Source organism: Bradysia coprophila, unplaced genomic scaffold, assembly GCF_014529535.1.
Source record: "Bradysia coprophila strain Holo2 unplaced genomic scaffold, BU_Bcop_v1 contig_720, whole genome shotgun sequence".
NCBI classification, from domain to species: domain Eukaryota; kingdom Metazoa; phylum Arthropoda; class Insecta; order Diptera; family Sciaridae; genus Bradysia; species Bradysia coprophila.
In genome coordinates, this window is record NW_023503960.1 from 1,303 (window position 1) to 13,270 (window position 11,968).

At 35.4% G+C, this 11,968-nt stretch overlaps 1 pseudogene; it reads left to right on the forward strand.

Moving 5' to 3' along the window:
• The first annotated feature begins 882 nt into the window (after window positions 1–882).
• Window positions 883–5,738, forward strand: LOC119083968 (annotated as a pseudogene).
• Window positions 5,739–11,968: the final 6,230 nt, after the last annotated feature.

An 11,968-nucleotide genomic window follows, 5' to 3' on the forward strand; every position in this document is an offset into this window, starting at 1 on the left:
TTGCAACAACCTTGTAATTAATACCTTTAAGAAGATAGATTATAGATAGATCACGGAAGACTTTTTTTATCGCCGCTTGAGAATTATTATAGGTTTCTAAAAACTGTTTTTTTTTGTTCGACGAGAGCTGAACCTAACCACCCACAGGAGTTCGTTAATGAAAAGTGAGTCATTCCGAAAAGAATTTTTTTGAGTGATTTCAGTGTAATTTTTTGTTCGCTTCACTTTAACCGTAATCTATACAGACATATAGTTTTATTATTTATTTATTTAATGCGAAATTTGATTGAGAAAATCAGTCAGGTAAAGAACCTGACTCACCCACAAGGGGCCTAGTAAAACAAAGCGTGAACCAAGTAGCAGATATCCACGATATTACATTACCTGCCCACCTTCATAAACTAAAAACTTCCCACTGTCCAAAATAAAAATTTGGAACCAGTTAGGTACTATATTTCATCTACGTGTGTGAACCACCCACTTACCCTCAATCACTAAAAACAGATATCGACATTACCTTATAAGTTTTTTGCACTAGCGGATAAAGTTTTTACCATTGTAGTTTATTTGCTAGCTATAGCTGCTTGCAATGCAATTTATTTACTTAACAGTGATGACAACACTGCATCGAATTTTTGTTGAAAATAGCGACATCTTCAGTTGACAGCTGAACAATGAAGTGTTTTATAAAATTAAATTGGACAAATAATATTTAGATTTGTGCGAGAAAGGTCCCCGTTTTTTGTTTTATTATTATTTTAACAATTGCCTGAAATCAATTTTCTAATCTCCTTTGGTGTGGCCATTTGTATATTGCCATTTAAATTATTTGATCAGACGTGTAATGGATAAACAAGACAGTGGTAGTGGCTCTTCTATGAAACGGAAGAATTAATATTGCTACGTCGAAGGTTGTTATTCCAAAACTAGATAGATATCTATTTTTCGGATAAAATCTGGTGGAAACTAAATTGACAAAAAATAATTGTGCTGTGACATATTCTGATTCAATAAACATTTAATTGAAGTGTACAAAAGCAAGTATTTGACAAACTACAAACTACAAGTGTTTCTATACAAATTAAAAACAATTGAGAAAAATTTTTAATGAAAATAAATTTAATTTGGTTCATTGGTACCTGTTGATGTTTTGGTGGCAATGTAAGTACCTACATGCCTCTATACGCATAATAAATTAATACAATTTATGATTTTCAATTGAAATGCATGTATAAATGTAACGAGTATAAGCAACATACTGACAACAATGATGTTATTTCACATTTTATGATTTCTTTATTCGCTTTTACTTTTTTGTCACGAAATGATGGTATCTCCAGTGAAATCTCTGAAGATTCGCCTCAATTAACATTTGCAATTACTAAATTGAATTCAATTGTTTTGGAATTTCTTTCGCTACTGTTCGGATGAACAGTATGCATTGTTTAGCGATAGAGACAAGATTGTCTTTGATTACTATTGGATTGAATTAACCTATAGTAGTGCATTGATTAAAGGAAAAAGTCGTCCAGATATTGTGACGAGCACGCACACCTTATTCGATAGACTAGACTAGTCACTATCAAAACCAGAACTGTGTGCGTGCTAACGATCACAACACACGAAAATTTAAAATGGTAATTTACAATTTCTTACGTAAATGGATTCCATCAAATTCAAATATTGGAACATAAGTACGTCAATTTTGGTCGGTCTGTTTACAAAGATTTTTTGATTAATATTTTTCTGAAAATTTCCAAAACACATGCCAATTTAAACGTTTAATTTGTAACTTATGGCAAACTATCAGTAAATGAAAATAAATTCTACTTTCAGATCCCTCGAACTGAATGAAACTCTAACGCATTTAAATGTCCAATCAATCACATCTAACGGTTACAAAGACAAAGAGAGAAGAATTAATTAGCCTCGGTTCGGACGATTCAGGTTTGCCCAATCGCAATGCAACGCAAGCTTCATCTTCAAAAGATTTTCTTTAATTTCAGGAATAATATGTGGCCTGGAAGTCGACTCTGATCTGTCGGAGAAAAAGTGTCATCGATCGCAGGAAAGTTTCGATTCGGGTGGCGTCGATGTCGATGAAGAATGTTCGGAAACGTCTGACAACCGAACTATGAATGATGGAACCGTAACACCACCAACCGAGTTGGATATAAGTGAAACCGAACCATCCACTGAAATTGTGATCCATGCAACCGTCGATGATGGAAGTTCGATACAGGAAGCTGTCACTCATGAATTAGATGAGCCGCCATCCCAAGAAGCATCCGCGAAGATAGAAACGAATATTAAACAGCAAAAGTCCGATGCCGATTCAAAACAAGACCCCGTAAAGAACGAAGTGATATTTAAGAGTATTTTCGGAGCAACGAAGAATGCAATTTTTCGCACTGCTCAAAGTATTATCGACAATCACGAGAAGAAAAATGCTTCGAAACAAGTCAAGGGTGGAAGCAATGAAGAAATTTCGGTCAAGTCACCGGAAACATCAAAGCGCAAAGATTTCTTTTTATTGAAACCAGCTTCCAGTAAAAATAAGACCACAACGATGTCATCACCAGAACTGCTTACAGAAAGTGATCATAAGTCAATGACTAAATCTGCCTCGTCGTTATCGCTAACACTGTCAGACAATTTTAAGCTACCGGGTACAGTCATGCTAGTTTCGAAACACAGAGAGGCAGAGTCGTTACAGCCGAGACCAGAAAAGGGTCACAACGGGCTATTACGATTTTTTGAGTCTCCAGTTTTCAATATTCACTTTGCCATCCATTATCTGTTCTATTCGAAGGAACCGGGAGTTCTGACGTTTATCGGTAATAAGTTATTTAGTTTCAAGGACAAAGACGTTGATCTGTACATACCCCAATTGATATTAATGTACATTCAAATGGATGAACTGGCTGAAGTGTTGGATATGTACCTGATATATCGGTGTCGAAGATCGGCTGATTTTTCGTTAAAAATTCTGTGGCTAATGGAAGCCTTCAATTATAATGCCGAATTGATGAGCTTCGAAAAACACATTTGTCGCTCTTAAGAGAATTGTATCCGAAGAAAAATCGACGACATCTCCGTAATACGGAAAGTTTTCGCGAAAATTCGATTGTATCGCCAATCAAGAAAACACATCATAGGTACCCTTAGAGCTACACGAAGACTCGGTTGATTGGTGTGACTAATCGCGATAATTTTTTTCCCCCACAGATCACAGTCCGATGCTACCGGACTTTTCAGTGGTTCATTGTCGTTACACACAAAATTACAACAAACCCAAATACGTCTGTGTTTGGGTGATCTATCTACAGGGAGGGCATTTGACAACGGATGCACTTGCTTCGATACAGTTCGAGGTACTGTCAATGGACTGTTAGGTCAAAAGACTGTATGCTCTTGTGGGGTGAGTGGAACGCAAGTTTTTACCATGAAAAGTTAGTAAATTTTTGACTACTATTTTAGGCTGCGAAACTCGCTCCGCAACGGGAATTTATGAAGTCGTTAGTAGAAATCGGCAAAAATCTCACGTCCCTCCCAACCAAAGCTGAAAAGACGAGCATACTTCGGATGCGTTTGAATTTAATTAACAAAAACTTGCCCGCCCGCGTTTGGTTACCGTTGAATTCAGACATCCCACATCATGTGGTGCGAATAACGGAGGAGAAAACTGCTGTCCTAAATTCGAAGGACAAAACTCCGTACATTATTTACGTTGAAGTTGTTGAGGTACGTTAGTGGTACTATTTAGAAGAGTCAACTTGATGAAATATTTGCCTTGTGTTCAGGTTACAGACATTTACACTTCGCCGGTGATGCCTAAACTAATGCCAAGTCTTCGTCACACAAAGAGTGAAGAATATCTGGAATCAAATGTTGATGCTTCCAGTGAAAATAGCAGCGAAGTGAAAATTCATATTGACAAAGTTTCTGACGCAATCAGCCTGGAAAATGTTGTTCGTGATTGGTCCGATGACGATGTGTGGTCGCAGGAAGAGGACGAAATTACAGCGCAGTATTTGAATATGCGTAAAATAACTGAAAAAGATTCGATATCGGAGCTGTCGTTAGAATCGATTGATTCAAGGAACAAGCTGCACCTACGTCATTCAACATCGGCGACGTACGCATGCGGCATTGTATCAATTTACATTCGGAAGTTGCTAAGCCATTTAGCAATGATCCGGAAGATCCGTCCGCAGCTGCTTTGAAGGTAAAAGAGTGCAATTGGCCCAAACTTAGTAGAAAATTAAAATTTGTTCCACGAAACAGGAGCCTTGGCACGATAAGGAGCGGCAAATTAGAGAGTCTTCTCCCTATGGACATCTTATTAATTGGAGGTTATTATCAGCTATCGTTAAATGTGGCGATGATTTACGTCAAGAATTGATGGCGACACAGCTACTAGAGGTTTGATTTCTCTAACCCGATAACACAATTTACCAAGAAAAATATTCAAAATTTGGTAAGGAGTAAAGTTTGGGTGAAATCCAATTGATATCACCATCTACCAGACACATTCTTAATTTCTTTCTACTGACCAAAGAAAAAAAAAACTTTTTTTTTAAGTGCGCAAACCTTTCTCGTGGCTATTGTGTTTTTCGGGGAAACTAAAATCAATATTTTATGTACTGCTTTGTATAACTATCCATCATTTCTTTCATATCCTAACCGTCAGACATTCAAGTTAATTTGGGATGAAGAAAATGTAGACGTCTGGGTGCGACCATACAAAATTGTTTGCTTTTCTAATGACAGTGGACTGATTGAACCGATCCTGAACACAGTGTCTTTGCATCAAATCAAAAAGAATTCCAACAAAAGTCTCCGAGATTATTTCATTGACGAATATGGTAGCCCCGGAAACCGATAATTTTCAAAAAGCTCAACGAAATTTCATGCAAAGCTGCGCTGGCGTACTGCTTAATTTCTTATCTGCTTCAAGTCAAGGACAGGTATGTGATCGAAATCCAAATAGTGGACGGAATAGTAAATCGTTTTATCTCAACCGCAGACATAATGGAAATATTCTGTTACATTCCGATGGACATCTGATCCACATTGATTTTGGATTCATTTTAAGTATTTCACCAAAGAATTTGGGTAAGTGGTGACTGGTTCAAAATTCGATTCCGTTTGTGAGACTAACCTAACTTTTCAGGATTCGAGCAATCGCCTTTCAAGCTAACACCCGAATTCGTTGAAGTGATGGGTGCGCCAAGTTCTGCATTGTGGTTGGAATTTCAACATTTATTGCTAAAGGGATTGATGGCAGCACGTAAACATATGGATCGAATCATAAACATTGTAGATATCATGCGAAAAAGTGAGTTTGACAAAATTTTCTGTGGGTTGCATATTGAATTTAAGTCTGCTTTTATGCGCTAAAGGTGCCCAGCTACCATGTTTGAAGAGCGGTTCGTCTGGGTACAATAAACAATCTGCGAATCGATTCCATATGAATTTGACTGAACCGGAATTGGAGCGGAAAAATTGAGCAATTGGTACAGGATTCTCTGAATTCACTATCGACGATACTGTACGATGGTTATCAATATTTGACGAACGGGATCCTGTGAATTGCTTGCGTGTACACCGTTATTGTGTGTTTTTAAAAGAAAATTGAATGTTGTGTAAAATTTGTTTTTTTTTTTAATTAAAGAAAAACTACTTTGTGATATTCAACGAATAATTTAAGTAAGAAAATTGCTTCTGATGCTTGATTTCATGACTTTTAACAGGCTTTGGTGAGTGAGAAATGATTTTATTCCAATCCAAATTAATGAAAGAAAAAAAAACATTAATCTTTACTACCATTTACAATATTGCTGTAGTAAGATTTGTATTTTAATAAATTTAATAAAAATCGTAATTTGACAGGAGAACTTAGTTTTCTTACTGGTGCGGGCAACATTGAAATGGGCAACGCTCAAATTTTACAAAACCAATTCCGAGAGAGTGTCTTTCATTAGAAGAATTAATGCGAAGGGATTGACCAAAACAAAAAAACAATTTCAGAGCTCTCAGACAGTCATAACGACGGTTTCCCTTGCAACACTTACATGAAAATTACGACTCGACAGATTTGATTCTGTGATATAGTTCGGATGAATCCTTGAGAGCAATAAGTTCTTCAGAATTACAAGTCCGTATTAGTTACAGATATGCATGTTCGATAATTCAATTCGATGGATAAAAATCAATTTTTTTTTTTGGAATCAATTATCGATATTTTCAAAAAGTCAATATCGATCCAATTTTCTATCGATAATCGGTAAATATCGAGTCGATAATATCGACTGATAATCGGTATATGGGTAATTCCATCTAATTTGTGACTGTTCGAAATATTTTCACCAATTGAAATGCGATTTCGGCAAACTTTTTTTTCCTTGAAGCTGTTGACCAGACGCGTCGTTTAAGCCCCATATTACGTCGGTGGCCAAAAATCTCGGGGAGATACAACCATAAAATGTATGCTTGTTTTCAGAAATTTTTGAAAATTCTAGTTTATTTCACGAAACCTGAATTCTGAATCTAAACGCTCTAAACTATGTTTGATACGTTACACTTTTTACAATTTTATATTTTACACTCTAATAGTCCGCTTGTATAAGACGACTGAAAATGAATAATAAATGAATGAATGAATGAATGAGGTTATTGTAAAATCGGTCTCGGGAGACATGACCAAAAAGTGTTTGTTTGTATTCGACATTCCGAGATATTCTCAATAAATCTCAAATGATTTTTGTAAATTTGTTTTCCTGTAGATGTGGACATATAATTCCACAATTGCTCCAAATGACACGAAATTAATTTTTGAAAATTTGGTTCATTCTGCTTCGAAGTAAGGTAAATCACTTCGACCCAAACGTTGCCGAAATTACATTTTTCAAATAAAACTGAAGATCGGTGTCATTCGAAAGCTAGAGCATATGACTTCACGAGAAAAATAACTTTGAGTCAATCAGGTTAATTGGGTGAGTAAAGTAGGTGACAACAGCTTCCCAGTGGTGATAAAAGTCATCCTCGAATTTTGACTCGTCGAGGTTATCTCGAAACATTTTGTAACCATTTTTTTAAACGGTTTTGAGCCGAAACAACATTTTCTGTGGGTAACAACCACCAATTGTGAAAAAAAATATTTCTGGCTATTTATGACCTCCGAAAAATATCACTTTTTTAGACATATCTCCCCCAAATTTTGGGTTACCAATCTCATATTGGGCTTAAACTACGCGTCTTGCCCATAGCTTTCAGGGGAAAAAAAGTTTACCGAAATCAGTTTTTATTTCGTGAAAATATTTCGAAAAGTCACAAACGTGTAACGCAACTAACCACCGACTTTTTGCGATCACACAAGTCAGACTTCGCAGGCTAAAAATTCCAATTCTTGTTGGTATGAAAGCACTGTGTCTCCTGAGTATTAGAAAATTTATATACTGATTTGTTACCGCAAAACATAGCCAGCACAATTAACTTTTTGACTCACAGTTAACGAAATTTGTAACGCAACTAACCATGGAATTGCCCATATATAGACTGATATCTTATCGATCATTTGGAAATTTTATCATCGATTGATATTTTCAGTGAATTGAATATGTCTAGTTACAGAGATTTACTGTCTGATCTATTACTTCATTTGATTGAAGATTTTCAGATATTGATTTCAGAAATCTTTTACGTCATTTGTTTTGAACATGCTTGTTGCTATATAAGACATCATTAGTGAGATTTTGGCGTTTATTATTGCTGTCGATAACAGATGACAGCCGTGTACAAATAGCCGTTCAACGCAGTTGTTGCCATTAATTTGTCCCCAATGAACAGCGCTTGCTATTTGTACACAAATTTTTAAATAGCGTACATACAAAAAATACAGTTAGCTTTTACCTTCCTAGAGAAAAACCTTTAACTCGCTCGTAAAGCAAAATAGCATACTGCAGTGCCAGTAACTGCACACGGGAAATCATTTAATGATATGTATCACCAAGGTTGCGATCGCTAACGATTTTTATTAGCGACGCTAACGCTAACGCTAATTTCGAAAAATGTTAGCGTCGCTAAACTTATTCGGCTAACAGAAAAAAAGTTAGCGCGCTAGTAGCGGCCGCTAATAGCGATCGCTAATGTTTCGCTAAAAAATCTCATGAATAAGACGATTTCTTAATTAAAATTTTTTTTAACATTTTTGATCATGATGAACATGATGAAATCTCAATAATTTTTTAAATATTGTTTTTGATGAACTTTGATTGCATTTTGTTCAATCGTTTTTTGAGGAAAATTTATTAGAATTTATGATTATGTGAAGATTTATGTTGAAGTTTACCCTTTTACGAGGGGTGCAAAAGATTGAGTATAGTAGCAAGTAGCTATTGCATACTAGTGATGAACAATTAGAAAGTCAAGATTTCATGTGAATTTTGTTAATCCAAAGCATGAAAAGTATTTTACACGATTGCGAGTTGGAGTTGGTCTAATACATAAAATTTCATAAACTTTCAACGGACTTTGAATGTGAAGTACATTTCATAACTCGATTTTTCAACGCTTCACTTCTAGTTAGGCAAATAACAGTTCTAATAATTCAATATTAAATTGTTCAATACCTAGAATGTTCTATTTTTCATTAGCGAAGTGATTAGCGGTCAGCGAAAAAAATTTCGCTAATGATATTCTAGCGTCGCTAGTAGCGTCGCTAATGACTAGCGACGCTAGTGCAACCTTGTAGTATCACGATCTCTGGATACGAGATATCAAAATTACTTTCCTGGCATGGTAAACTACTATTTCGTCCGTAACAGTGAATTCGTAAAATTGTTTCTCCCGTTTCCCTCTCGTATATCATCTAGAAGTTCAGCTTAGATTTTTTGTCCTACTGCCCTAAATCTTATACTTCATTTGACCAAAGTATTTTAAGGATTGTTATTTAATCATTCAGTTTTTTTTTCTTTATCACGTATTTTTTGCTATATAAGACGACGTCTATTGGCGTCGCTGTTGGCAACATATGACGCCCGCAAAAGGGTTAAATCAGTTCACATAAGTCTGACAAATAAATATTTTTTTTCTATCTAGATCTTACATTGACTGTTTCAACCCAAGAAATTTTGTATATTTTGATTCAACTTGAAAAAACCAATAATATGGTCATGTCATGGTCATGTGTGCTCCAACAAATATTTAATTGGGTTTGGCCGATTTTCTGAGTAAAAATTGAACCAAACTTTTCGAATCTAGTACTTCTAGTACTTATATTATGTTTTTATATAAGAGGTTACCCATACCCATGCAAAGGCTTTAAACTTTGGGGAGATCACGCAGATACAGATACGCGGTTGACGCTTGACACTTGACGAAAATGTCGGAAATTCACAGAAGTAGTATGTTCCCGCTTATACGATTAATCAAGTGGACTGTATTCGTTGACGATGTGATTTCTTTAGTTTCTCCTACTCTTGGATTTTTTGAGTTTTTAAATCAGTAAACTTTAACACAAAAATAAAGAAAATTAGAAACTTCTACCTTTTATTTGTAATTTTAGAAAAGGCGCACAGTTTTAATGATGAGACATTATTCGACTAAATATGTATGAAATGAATTATTAAGGCTCCCACCACACCCATATTATTCTGGTTGTCTGAAAATATAAATGATTAGATTTATTCAATGCTTTTCATCTACAGAAAACTGGTTTCCTGATTCTAAGTTTAAACTTCACGTTATCTGGATGATGACGGTTAGAGAACTTCTCCGTTTATCGTCTCCTACAACTTAAAATTTAAAAGAATTTCTGTTCGCTTGAATTTTCTTAGGAAATCTTATCTAAAGTTCAATGAGTGGGAGAACTGATTCTCAATCAGTAACTAGAATGGAACCGATTTAACAAATAAATGAAATGATTAATAAATATTGATGGCGCAGTTCGAGATCTTTGATGTAGTTAAATGAAGCTCAGGAAAATTCCACGGAAAAAAGTTTACTTAATTGGGCATCAAATATAAAAAATGTATGACACAATTTTCCTTTCAATAACTTAATCTTCTGTCGATTGCTTTCAAGCTCAATTGCCTGTGAAAAACATTCAAAAGAAAGTAATTTCTGGGAAAATGTTTAAAAGAAAATATTGGTGAACTTTCCAAACAAACTGGCACCGCAATCGTACGAATCTCTTCAATAACATTAGTTTCTTTCAATGGGCTGTTAAAATGTAGAAGCAGTGTTCATATACCCTTACTTCCTTCACTTAGAGGTTAATCCTGTTAACGTTACTATCCAGAAATAATGAAAATTTATTTTAGTAAGAAACCGTTCGTCATCATGGACGCATACAACGAAATGATAGCTTTGTCCTCGAGATTTTTCCAAATCATTGGAATGGGAATGTTTCGCCTAAAATGGCATCCCGTCAGAGTGCTCACCATGATGGGATACCAATTTTTATCAATAGTCAGCAATGGGTTCGTATCAGCCGAAGCGATTTTCGAGCGAGATATAAATGTATGCTCCACTTGCATTGTAATATTGTCAGCGACCGCTTTGGTGGTTGTGAAAATAATGATTCTGTTGGTCTTGAGTAACGAATTTAATTGCTGCTTTCGATGGATCGAGAAATGCTTTGTGGAAAAGTATCAAAGTGACGAGTTAAATAAAATTTGGATCGATTGCTATAAACGATGCAGAAACGACACTTTATTCTATACTAGGTGCGACTTAGATCTCGCCGCTAGTGACATCTTTTCTTGTTCAACAGCATGTAACTATAATTTTATTTTCAGAATCCTCTACCGACTGTACTTTCTATGTATAACCATAATGTTCGTCTACAACGTATTGTTCAATCGCAACGATCCGCCACTTGAATTTCACGCTATTTTTATTGATAAAACCAAATCATTTTATTACATCGGCAATTTCGTCTACCAACTTTTTCTTTTTGTCGATCTTTTACTTTGCGCTGCTGCTGTCGAATCGACATTCGTCATGTTGACCGTATTTGTAACATGCCGATTGAACTTCACTTTGGAATTGTTCCAATTCATGGATGGCAAAAAGAAGTCTGGCGATAACATCCTTGGTCTAATTAATCTTATTGTTGACATTCATGTTGATGTCTTGGGGTCAATTTTTCTCACTCTAAATTTGAGACGACACAAAATTCAATTTCAGTTTTATTTTTCCAGACAAATATCGAAAATCAGTGACTTGTTTGAAACAATTTTATTGATTCAACTGATTGGAAGCTTAGGATCTTTTATATTCTCTTTGTACGTACTGCAATCATATTTCTATTTCACGATGGTATTTGCAGCTATGTCGCCTGTTGGTCAAGTGTTTATGTATTGTTACTTAGGCGATCTATTAACTCAAAAGGTACTAAGTTATCGATTCAGAAAGCATAGGGTAAGTATAATCGTTTCCATCCTAATTGTAGGCTGATCAGCTTCCGGAGAAAATTTACTGTACCAGTTGGGAAGACTTTTCATTGATCGAACAGAAATATTTGATTGTTGTGATGAGGCAAGCACAAAAGCGGATTTTTTTGTCGGTTGGAGGCTGCAAGAAACTAACGCTCTCAACATTCGTTGAGGTAAAGTCTGTGTCTTACTTTAACGACACCGACCTGTTTCGATGAATTTTATTTTCGTTTATTTCAGCTAGCAAAAACTGCATATTCATTTTGTGCTGTATTGAACACTATTACGGTTTAAATAAAAGCTTTTTGGATTTTTTTTCATTTCATGTTTGCATGTCATTTAGGAACGGCCGGTTTCAACCTTCAATCTTGTCTTGACTTGACTTGATTAACCAAAACATGCTCTTGTGAAGAGAGAAAATTAAAGAAAAAAGAATTGCGTTACAAAGTGGCAGATGATTCAGTTTCTTCCGTTTGAATTCCATTCTTCAGGACATATTTTAACCATTTTCCTAGCACTAGTTTCCT